The 12240-nt window shown below is 40.8% G+C and overlaps 1 long non-coding RNA gene across 1 annotated transcript; it reads left to right on the top strand.

The window, feature by feature from the left end:
- The first annotated feature begins 6806 nt into the window (after nt 1-6806).
- Nucleotides 6807-11838, top strand: LOC146394591 (uncharacterized). Its single transcript, XR_014835412.1, has 3 exons — nt 6807-6874; nt 8665-8774; nt 11718-11838. It is a non-coding gene; the product is annotated as an uncharacterized LOC146394591 (long non-coding RNA).
- Nucleotides 11839-12240: the final 402 nt, after the last annotated feature.

Here is a 12240-nt window from a genome sequence, read left to right as displayed (position 1 = left end):
TGGGATGTAGGTTTTTTGTTTTGTTTTGTTTTTTTAATTACTCAAATGAATTTATCACATCTGTAGTTGTATAGTGATCATAATAATCCAATTTCACAGGATTTCCATCCTGCTGGGATGTAGGTTTGATCCCCAACCTGGCATAGCGGTTTAAGGATCCACCATTGCCACAGCTATGACATAGGTCACAAACTGTGGATGGGATCCGATCCCTGGCCCCAGAACTCCATATGCTGTGGGATGGCCAAAAAAAGAAAAAAAAAGAAAAAAATTAAAAGGAAAAGGAAAACATGAGACAAAAAAGAAGGTCAAAAAAATTTTTTTTAAAGAAGATCATTTTTACCAAGAGTTCAGAATTGCATTCCTACACCTGTTTCTCTCTCTTTACAATGTCCTCTCCTGTTTACTTTGTCCAATCAACCCCTATTTACCCTTCAAGACTTAGGTAAAGCCAATCATTTTTCTGGAAAGTGCTCTCAGACTCCCTTATGCTGAGTTTGATGCTCCTTCTCTAAACCCTTCCATCACCTTGCGCCTAGGTCTACCTTAGCACTTGGCACAATGCTTTGTAAGTGTTTGACAGATAGCAAGTGCTTAATAAACTCCTATCTAAGGAAAGGAGTTTCCTCTATCTTCTTACCCTACCCTACTTATTCCCCTCACCAGCACCCTCAAACACAAACTTTCTATTCCAGAAATACTACATGGTTTACAGACATTGAAATCCCTCAGAATCTCCAGACCTCCATCGTTGCAAATCTTGCTGCTTCTTCATGGCACATTCTCTTGCCACCTTTCAGACACTTAATCATCTCTTTAATCATAAGCTGAGGCATGGTAGTTTGGAGCATGGGTTCTGAAACCAGGCTGTTTGAGCTTAAGTTCCAGCTCTGGTTATTATGTGTGACTTCAGGTAAATTATCTAACTTCTCTGAGTCTCTGTCTCCCCATCTATAAAACAGTTACCCAACTAATAGGCTTGTTATGGAGATTTAGATGAGTTAATACATTTAAATTGTTTATAAGCTTACCCAGTACACAGTAACCTCTATGTAAGAATTCACTGTTATTACTGAAATCTTAGCATAAATACTAACTTCTGTCTACACTGGGGTCACAAGTAGGCAGTTTGCAGGCTGTATTTTATTAGAATCTAATGGTGTTTACATTTTTAAATTACAGTGCCCTCCAGTTCAGTACAGACTCCTCCATTTCCTATATCCATTTGCTTGGTCCTGGATACTTTGGGTTTACAATCTTGAGTAAGCATAGCTCTTTTCTGACCCCCTTAGACAGAATCCCACAGGCTCAGTGCATACCTCCATTAAAGCAGTTCTGCAGCCTTCTGATAGTTTGCTTGTCTGAGTCTTCACTCCACTGTGAGCTTCTTGAGCAGAGGGATGGTAATCTCAGTATTGCTAGTATCTAGAATGGTGCCTTACAAAAAGCATTGCTCAATAAACACTTACTGAAAGTGAATGCAATAAACACTTACTGAAAGTGAATGAAATGAATAGTTGATGTAGCCCCTACCATAATTTAAGAACAGGCTTCTGGAAAAAGCTACGGGGTTCCTTTGCTGGCAAACCTAAACATTAGAAACCATCCACAGAGAGCTTTCTGGTCCTGGCTAGATGATTCAACGAGGTCTTTAACTCCTTTTCTCCCAGGTCTCATCTTCCCTGACAGTCATTAATTGAATCAAAATAATGAGACTTAGCCACAAAGGCAAAAGAGGCAAAACACAGCACAACTCCTTTTGCCTTTGTAAATACCTTGGAAGTTTTCAGGGTAAGAGCTGAAAATCTCCTAAAATGAAAAGACATACATCCTTTTTTTGAAGATAACAAGCTCAGGGTCTGCACAAAATTGTCCCAAAACAACATACCATCTTTAGAAGTGATTAACTGTTTTTTTTTTTCCCTAAGTTAAGAAAATGGTGGGGAGTTCCCTTCATGGCTCAGCAGTTAACAAACCTGACTAGGATCCATGAGGATGTGGATTTGATCCCTGGCCTCGCTCAGTGGATTAAGGATCCAGTGTTGCGGTGAGCTGTGGTATAGGTCACAGACTAGGCTGTGGCGTAGGGCAGCAGCTGTAGCTCTGATTGGACCCCTAGCCTGGGAACCTCCATATGCCACAGGTTTGGCCCTAAAAATTAAAAAAAAGAAAAAGGAAAGTGGTGATGTTTCTATATATCAGTTGGTTAGGATCATAAGCTATGTAATCCAAGGCACAGATCTAAGGGCAGAGTGGACTTCATGGGTTTATTCGACTCTGTGCTTGGAAAATGCACCTTCGAATGGGTATATATACATTTGGGAATAGTGGGACTAGATGTCATGCATCCCTAGTGGCAACAGTGTGATCCGGTGGAAAGACCACTGGATTTAGAATCAGATAAAGCTGGCTTGGAGTCTGTGGCAAAGAGACATTAAGGTGGCAATTATAATCTCCACTTCTAGCACTTCTGTCCCTTGAGCGGAGGCAGAACCTATGATTTGCTCCTAACCAATAGAATATGGCAGAAGGGATGAAATCTCTCTCTCTCTCTCTTTCTCTCTCATGATTACATTGTTATACAGTCATCCCTCAGTATCTGTGGGGGATTGGTTCCAGGACTGCCTGCAAGTACCAAACTCTGCTTGAGTTCCTTATACAAAATAATGTAGTTTTGGCGTAAAACCTACATAATCCTCTTGTATACTTTAAATCATCTATAGATTATTTACAACACTTAGTAAAGTGTAAATGCTATGTAAATGGTTATAAATACAATGTAAATAGTTGCCAGAGCACAACAAATTCAGGTTTGGCTTTGGGGATTTTTCTGGAATTTTTTTCTAATAGTTTTGATCCATGGTTGGCTGAATCCACAGACATGCAATCCAAGGATACAGAGAGCCAGTTGTAGATGACACCATCCTGCTAGCAGACTTGTTCTCCCCTTGCTGGCTTGAAGAACAAGCTGCCATGAATCCTACTCAATTCAAGGAACTGAATGCTGCCAACAAGTGGGGAAGTAGACTGTTCCTTAGTTGAGCCTCCAGATGAGAACCCAGCCCTGGCCAGCACTTTGATTATGGTCTTACGAGACCCTAAGCAGAGAACTCCTCTAAGCCATCCCCAGACTTCTAGCACAAGAAATGGTGAGATAATAAACATTTGGTGTTTTAAGCTTCTAAGTTTGTGGTAATGTGTTACAGAGCATAGAAAACCAATACAGAGTCATAGGTCCACTGCTAATTAGCTGTGTGACTCTGGGCATGTGCTTTCCCCTCTCTTGCCCTGATTTGTTCATCTGTAAAATAAGAAATGAGAACCATGCAAATGCTTGCCCTGCCTCCTTTCCAGGGGTACTTTAGAATCCAATGAATATGGGAGCTCTTTGTAAATCATAAAGCCTTGTACAAATCATAAAGACAAGGGATGAATTATTTTTTCCCCCAGGCTCTCCAGGACCTATCAGCTCAATTAGGTGACTTGAAAAAAAAAGAGAAGATGAGAAACAACCAAAACTATGGTGGCCTTAAAACCAATAATGGCTTGTCTAGCTCATGTTGGAATGTATGATTTTATGAAAAAAAAATCCCTGGGAATTCCCATTGTGGCTCAGTGGAAATGAACCTGAGTAGTATCCATGAGGATGAAGGTTCGATCCCTGGCCTCACTCAGTGGGTTAAGGATCCAGCGTTGCTGTGAGCTGTGGTGTAAGTCGTAGACACAGCTTGGATCTGGCATCGCTATGGCTGTATCATAGGCTGGCAGCTACAGCTCCAATTTGACCCCTAGCCAGGGAATTTCCATATGCCTTAGGTTCAGTCCAAAAAAAAAAAAAAAAAAAAAAGAAAGGAAAAAAAAAAGTCAGACTACTCAGCAGCCAGATAGTCTAACCCTTTTATTTCCACCCACCCCACTCCCAGATCCTCACTCTACAGACATCAGCTCCAAAAGCCATTGTCCAATAGCCTTATTACTTCTAGGTCACTTCCTGAGGCCATGGAGGTTATATGGGAGTATGATGACCTGAAGCTCTTACCAAGTGGAGCAGAAGGCTGCTGACAACTGAGACAGGGTTGAGTTCCCTTCTAAACAGACCAGCTGTTCATATGGCCCCTCACAGCTATTCAACCTTGTGAACCTGAGCTAGGAAAAAAAGTTTTGCTGCATGCTGGGAGCTCTAGAGAACATATACAGGTTGATAATCCAGACTGCTTTTCCTTGAAATAGCAGAAACGTAGGTTTTGGTCAACCACCTCTCTAGTGACTCTGCTCCAAACCCATTCTGTCACATCTCTTGGCATAATGCATAGCATTCAAGGCCGTGCATTATCTGGCCCCTGCCTATGTCTTCTTGGTCCTCCTTCCAGGCATTCTCTGGCTCTTCCTCAAACACTGACTTAGGGCCTTCTCTTAGCCATTGGAACTCTACTATAGAACAGAGAAAGCACCACCACCAATAATAAATAATAATAATAATAATAATAGTAATAATAATAGCACCTGACACTTTTTTGGCCATGCCAACAGCATGCAGTATTTCCAGGGCCAAGGATCAAACACACACCACAGCAGCAACCCAAGCCACAACAGTGACAATGCCAGATCCTTAACCCATTGAGCTACCAGGGAACTCCTCATCTAACACTTTTTATGTGCTGGGCACCTTCCTAAGTTTATTCCATATATCAATCCATTTTCATCCTCATGACCATCTTATTAGGAATGTACTAATATTATTGTCTCCAATTTTTGCACGAGGATGTCAGGTGCAGGTCCTACTGCTAATAGGTAATGATATTGTGATTTGAACCTGGATACACTGAGCAGGAAAGCTATGCTCCTCATCATCACGCTATGCTTTGCTTTTTGTTTACTTGTCTATCTCTCCCACCAAACTGTCTTTTCCTTGTGAGCAACAGGTTTGTGCTTCGTGCCTAATGCAGTGTTTGGCACACAGTAGTGTTTATTTAGTGTTTATTGAATGAGTGAACAAATGAATACACAGTGGGAAAAAAAGAGCACTTTTGGAGTCAGAAAGCCTAATGTCCAACCTAGTATCTATCTTCTAATGATTTTTGTGGCTTTGAGTAAGTGAGCTAACCTTTCCAACTTTTTAGTCCAAATAGCACAGTGTTTATACATGTGGGCTCTGGAGCAAGGCTGCCTGTTTAAAATAGGGCACCACCACTTACTGGCTGTGCCCTTGAGCTATGTGACCTTGAGCAAGTCCCTTATCCTTTCTAGGCCTCAGTTTGCTAAACTTTCAAATTAGGTAATTGTAATAATTATTGTGAAGGAAATATGAGTTAATACATGCACAGTGCTTAAAACACTACCTGAGACATAGCCAAGAGCTTGATGCGTGTTGGTCATCAATGTGATTATTACGCTTTAATATTTCCACATATGAAAATGCAGATGAGAATATTGATCTCACCAGGTTGTAATGAGGAGCATATGAGGCAAAAGATGTGGAAATGCCCTGTCATCTTACTAGCACAGTACAGCTAATATAACAACTTAGAAAACATCTCAAATCAGTTCAGGCCCTGCAGCTCAGATCCTGTGTAGCTTGATTTCACACTCATAGGCAAGTGGCAACCCCCCAAAAGGTTGGCTAAAGACACTAGTGTTAGTCCTGCCAGTGCTAAAAGCCACAACTCCCAGATTCTGTGTGTGCACAGTGTTATATAAATAGAGACCTTCCTTTGTGCAGGTCACGGGCTACAAAATCTTCTGGATATGTGGCATTCACCCCTACAAGGGGCCAGGAGGTGGTCAGAGTTTGGCGGAAAGAGTGCCATGACAAGAAGAAAGGACCTGTGAAGCCTTAAAAAAAAGTTTCCACCCTCTGCACTGTTTCCACTGAGAGAGGAGAGTGACCAAGGCACAGGGCGAATGAGGGGCTTCGGTTAGATCAGTGTGTCACAGGGGAGTTCCCTTCATGGCTCAGTGAACCCGACTAGGATCCGTGAGAATGCAGGTTCAATCCCTGGCCTCGCTCAGTGGGCTACGGATCTAGTGTGACGGTGAGCTGTGGTGTAGGTTGGAGATGTGGCTCGGATCTGGTGTTGCTGTGGCTGTGGTGTAGGCCTGTGGCTACAGCTCCAGTTCTACCCCTAGCCTGAGAATTTGCATATGCTGTGGGTGCAGCCCTAAAAAGACAAAAAATTAAATTAAATTAAATTAAATTAAATTAAATTAAATTAAATTAAAAATAAAACTGCCATCACAGAAAAGAGGAATAAGTAGAAAGGCATGTGTCTTTCTAGAGAGTCACATGGGTGCATCCCTAAAAAGCAAAAAAAAAAAAAAAAAATTGTCATAGTCCAGGCTACACATTGTCTGCGATGGACACCATGAGTGAGAAGAAAAGTTGAGAGGAAGACAAGGAGTCATGCAGTGGTCCAGCAACCCTGGTTCCCCAGAGGGAAATGACCACACATTGCTTTAAAGTGTCCCAGGCTGGTGCGTAGGAAGGGCCCGAGAAAAAGATTACAGTTTATGCGTACTAAGATTCCCAGACAAGGCTGGCTAGATTTTGCTCAGGCTGTGACCCTCTTTGGTCTGCTTAAGACAAGGGCCTCATCCACCCAACATCACTGAGAGCAAGAGGAAGCTAATCACGTCAAATGAGCAAAGCACATTTTTTAATAATGAGTAAAAGGTGAAGTGTCTGGAAAATCCCCATTTGGATTCTCAGAGCCCCTTCCTGCTGGCAGCTGCCGGCCCGAGGTTTGAGTGGGAGGGTACAAAGGAGAGAGAAGGCGGGGAGAAATTTATGCACAGACTGGACTCAGGGGCTGACCTAAAAGCGGCTGAGTTAAGCATAAGAAAGGACAAGGCCTGGACTGGAACCGGAGAGACAACAGTGAGTAGAAGTTGTAGACATTTTTCCCGTGTGGAAGCTGGAGCAGGACGTGAAGCATTTTCTTCTCTGTCTGGAATGCCTGTGGTAACTAGATGGAGGACAGCCGCATGAACAGCCTACTGACTGTTTAATAGAGGAGGGGCTGCTGAGGGAGTACTTAGCGAGGTTTGAAAAGCGTAGGAGACCTCAGACTGGATATGAGAGCACTCCTACACATCTGTCATTTTAATGTGATTTCAAAAAATGTCATTTCACATAGTTCCAACGCTGTGGCTAGCTGCTTGACTGGCTTGTTCTACATCCACTGCTCAGTAACTGGATTTTAATCTGAATTTCCTGAGCACTTCACTGGAGGCTACTATCAGGAAAAAGGGATAAGAGGAGATACAGAAAGCTAAGACCTGGTCTTTTCTATCTGGTTGGAAAGATAAAACAAGCGTCCAGGTTCCATTATAAAATGTACTGAAGGGCCAAATGAGTGACTTCAGAGACCCCAGGAAGTGGACTCAGCTGCTGGACCTGGAAGAATGGTTGGATTTGTGAAGGGAGGAAAGGGAAAAGGCAAGAAGGGAAAGGAAGAGAAACTCCAGACTAGGGAACAACTTGAATAAACGCTTGGAGATTGGAATAAGCACAACTTGTTCCAGATAAATGATCCTCGCACAATATAGCACATGACCCTTATTCTAGACACTTCCTCCACTCTTTGATGAAACACAGGTTTGACTCTGTAGATATCTGGATATATGTTGGGTGATAGATAGATATATAGATATACATACATACATACATACATACATAGAAAGTGGTCCTGGGCCAAGAAACAGAACCATGTTTAAATTATTCAGGGTTTGTCATTAATTCACTATTACTTTGGACACGTTATTTATTCTTTGTGGCCTCTGCTTTCCCATCTGCAACAAAATGGGGACAGGCACCCAGACTCTTAGCCTAAAGGAGATTCACCCTTTTCCCAGCCTCTCCTTTACCCACAAGCTCTTTGCCATGCTGTACACTCCCAGGAACCCAGAGAATAACTGTGGAGTGAACAGTGTTTCCCAGATCTAATCAGAGGCAATGACACCAAGAGACAAAAGCCTATGACAGCCCAAGTCCCTTCTGTTCTCTTGTTCCCAAGATTACTTTAGATTCTGGGATCTGGGCAGGGGAAGGGGCCCCAGGGTGGACATGGGGTCTTGACAGCTGCAAGAGAAACAGCTCTGCATCTTTGGGAACCAGAGGTTTCAATCTCTCATCTTGAACTTCAAAGGCTCCCCTTGGCCACCCAGGAAATAGGCACGGCTGAAGCAGGGCAGGCAAGAGACAGAGCCAACCCAAGGCACCCCAGAGTCTGGTACAGAACGGGCCTGGGGTCCACCTGTCCCACTGGATCACACCTTCTCCCTCCAGGCTCTCATCAGACTCAGGCTAGGAAATCTTTCGTCTCACCTGCTCCCACCCTCTCTACCTGGTGGGGGACTCCCCTCCTCAGCCTTCCTGCCAGGCATCCCCACTCAGTTTCTGCATGAACTGGGGCAGACCTGGAAGCTCCCTGCCTCAGCAGGCACAGGATTCCTCTTGAAAGAATATCCTTCCTGCTACGGGGCCAATCCTGCTCCCCTGAAACTTCCTTCCACACACCCACGTCCTGGCCTCAGGACAACTAGCCAGACAGGACTGCTCCTTATTCTCAGGAATGTCCTTCACATATTTGAATGTGGCTACCTCTGCCATTCTTGCTCCTTAGCCAGGCTTCTCTTTCCCAAGCTAAAGACCTCCACCTCTTTCAGTCACTCCTTATTGATGCCAAAGGAGATGATGCTTATCTTGATGCCAGAGTGAAGCAGCTAATTGCCCAGCTTGTGCAACTTGGGTTTGATTCACCCTTGTGAAACTTTGGGTAAGTCACTTTGCCTCTCTGACTCATTTTCCCCATTTATATATTAGTTTTCTTTCTGGTAATGGAATGTATTTACAGTCCATGCCAGAGCTTGTGCAAAATAATGGCATGGGTACACCTGACTAATTATATATTTTTTTCTAGATGGCTAAATGTGGTACTAATAGGTGAGGCTGCTCATATACTACAAGGAATTCAGTGATTGGTTTGTCTTGGCTAACATTTAGCTCACAAGATGTTTGTGTCATGTCATTGGTTGTATTCTTAATTTTTCATGTTTCATGGTTACCATTTTTTGCATTTTGTCTCTAATATTACAAATTGTTAATAGCTCAAAAGCAAGTCATTCAAGTACAAAATCAGTGATCGAAAAACACAGTAGTTCAAGGTAACATTAAATACATAAACAATGAACTTGACTGTGGGATAAATATAGAATGTGAAGATAGTGCATTAGGACAAGTAAACCTGAAAATATGATGATTTGATGCAACTGACAAAAAAAGCTTTTTAATTTACAATGTTACTTTTTCATGATTATTAAGGTTGTGGCTTTTCTATGACAAAAAATTCTGCTAATATTCCAGCAGAAATTAGCAAAGAGGAATTTAAAACAATAACTATTTGGCATTCTCTTGTGGTGCAGCAGGTTAAGGATCCCATGTTGTCACTGCAGCAGCTTGGGTTGCTTCTGTGGCATGGGTTCAATCCCTGGCCCTGGAACTTCCACGTGCTGCAAGCACAGCCAAAAAATAAATTAAAAAAAGAAAAACACTGACTTTTGTTGTGTGGAGATCACAGTGCTGTGGAGCTTGATCTGATTATGCCACCATTGCTTTAATAACATTTTCATGGAAAGCACAGGGACCACTCTGGTAACAAGTCAAATGTTTTCAGAAAAAGCAGAAAATAATACTTCCCAATACTAAACTGATAGCATTATAACTAACAAGAGAAAAGAGGCCCAAAGTATAATGGCACCAACAAAAACTTCACTGCTTAGAGTATATGTACTACTTTTAACATTTTTGCTAAGAAATTTATAACACTAACCACAAATTTTGTGGCAGCCATTATATTCATAAAAATTCAAAATGAATTTTTGGCACAATTCCTTTGTTACTACCAATATTGCATAATATTATTGGCTTGCACAGTGGAAGAACACTTTATAATGTGTGAACATACTATAAGGTATTTTTAGTTGGCACATTGATACACATATTCAAGAAAAGTGCTAGTGAACTTTTGTTCTATTTATCACTGAAAAATCAGCCTTTAAAAGAAGATAATATTTGAATGGCCACCATCAAAATGTCTATCAATAACAAATGCTGGAGAAGGTGTGGAGAAAATGGAACCTTCCTAAATGTTGGTGGGAATGTAAATTGTGTAACTACTATGGAGAACAGTATGGAGGTTCCTGAAAAAACTAAAATTAGAGTTGCCATATGACCCAGCAATCCCACTCCTGGGCGTGTATCCAGAGAAAACTCTAATTTGAAAAGGCATATATACTCCAATTCATATCAGCACCATTTACAAAAGCTAAGACATGGAAACAACCTAAATATCCACCAACAGATGATTGGATTAAGAAGAAGTGGTGTATATATACACAATGGAATACTACTCAGCCAAAAAAGAATGAAATAATGTCATTTTTAGCAACATGGATGGACCTAGAGATTATCAGACTAAGTGAAGTAAGTCGGAAAGGGAGAAATATTATATGATATCACTGATATGTGGAATATAAAATGTGCTACAAATAAACTCATTTACAAAACAGAAACAGAATCACAGACGTAGAAAACAAACTTATGATTACCAAAGGGGAAAAGGGGGAGGCATAAAAGGAGTATGGAATCAACAGATGCACACTACTGTATATAAAATAGACAAACAAGGACCTGCTGTATAGTACAGGGAACTATATTCAATAACTTGTAATAAACTATATTGGAAAAGAAAAAAGAGAAGATAATATTCATCTACTTAAAGATAATCTTGTAATGTGTGATAAAAACTGAAAAAAAATAGGGATAAAATCTATATTGACAAGGCAGCAGCTGTGCATGCAACAGGGAAGGATCCTTCAGCCACATAAATAAAAGAAGTTGCATCTGAATGTCAATTCATACTCAGAAGTATTCAACGAAAATTAGCGGCCAATAACAGCCTCTTGATTTTGATTCAGTGCTGAAGAAAAGGGCCAAGATTGGGGTCACAATAACATACCTCCTATTGAGTATTCATCTTTTCATGATGCTAAGTGAAGAAATGGGCAGTAAGTACAAGTCTATTTTTACACACTGATTTATGAGGACTATCAAGGGGAAAGATATTCTCCCAAGTTTTTTGAGGGATGAAACATAAAGCATTTCATCATAACAGTGATAACACCAAAGACAATCTGTATTATTTCAGTAGAATTGTTCAAGTGGTGTATCTCAGCAATATATTTTGTATTTTGAACAGCTTGAGCTTATCACATCAGGGCTGAAATATTACCATTTTATGGTATCAGGATTTCTTCAGATGACTTAAATGTGGTGCTGGTGGTTCAATCACCAAGAGTTTGACTTGATTTTCTTTGCTTATTGGAGAAAGAAATTTGGCATATTTTTAAAAACCACATTCACATGCTATAATGAAATGTGAAAAAAATACCTTTCAGAGCTGAATGCAACCAAAAAAAGGATTAGATTCATTTGCTACTATCTTTGGAACATTCACCTTTTCAGCTTTTAAGTGTAAATGCTTGTCATCTCCCCGTCTGATAGAGAGTTGAATGTGGCCTATAGTGGGAAATCATTTCATGATTTCTAGGCTAATGTTGTACCTGAACATGAATATCCAAATCTATCTGCCAGAGCCACTAAATACTTATTGCCATTCCTGACAACTTTAATTTGTGAATTGCTTTTTTTTTTCTTTTAGTCAATATAAAGGTAAGCAAAGAAACCAAATGGATATAAAACCTGATCTACTCAGCCATAAAAAAGAACAAAAGAATGCCATTTGCAACAACATGGATGGAACTAGAGACTCTCATACTGAGTGAAGTAAGTCAGAAATAAAAAGACAAATACCATATGATATCACTTATATCTGGAATCTAATATAAGGCACAAATGAACCTTTCCACAGAAAAGTAAATCATGGACTTGCAGAATAGACTTGGGGTTGCCAAGGGGAAGGCGGAGGGAGTGAGGTGGTTGGGGAGCTTGGGGTTAATATATACAAACTATTGCCTTTGGAATGGATTAGCAATGAGATCCTGCTGTGTAGCACTGGGAACTATGTCTAGTCACTTATGATGGAGCATGATAATGTGCGAAAATAGAATGTGTACATGTATGTGTAACTGGGTCACCATGCTATACAATAGAGAAAAAATTGTATTGGGAAATAACTATTAAAAAATATTGGCAAAAAAAATAAAAAAATAAAATAACAAAAA

This window comes from Sus scrofa, chromosome X (genome assembly GCF_054392235.1).
Source record: "Sus scrofa isolate SSC_HxYL_T2T_F1_AM1 chromosome X, Sscrofa_HxYL_maternal_Yorkshire_Landrace_v2.0, whole genome shotgun sequence".
Classification (NCBI taxonomy): Eukaryota; Metazoa; Chordata; class Mammalia; order Artiodactyla; family Suidae; genus Sus; species Sus scrofa.
The sequence above is the reverse complement of the archived record's forward strand: the minus strand, read 5'-3'. Positions and strand labels throughout refer to the sequence as shown.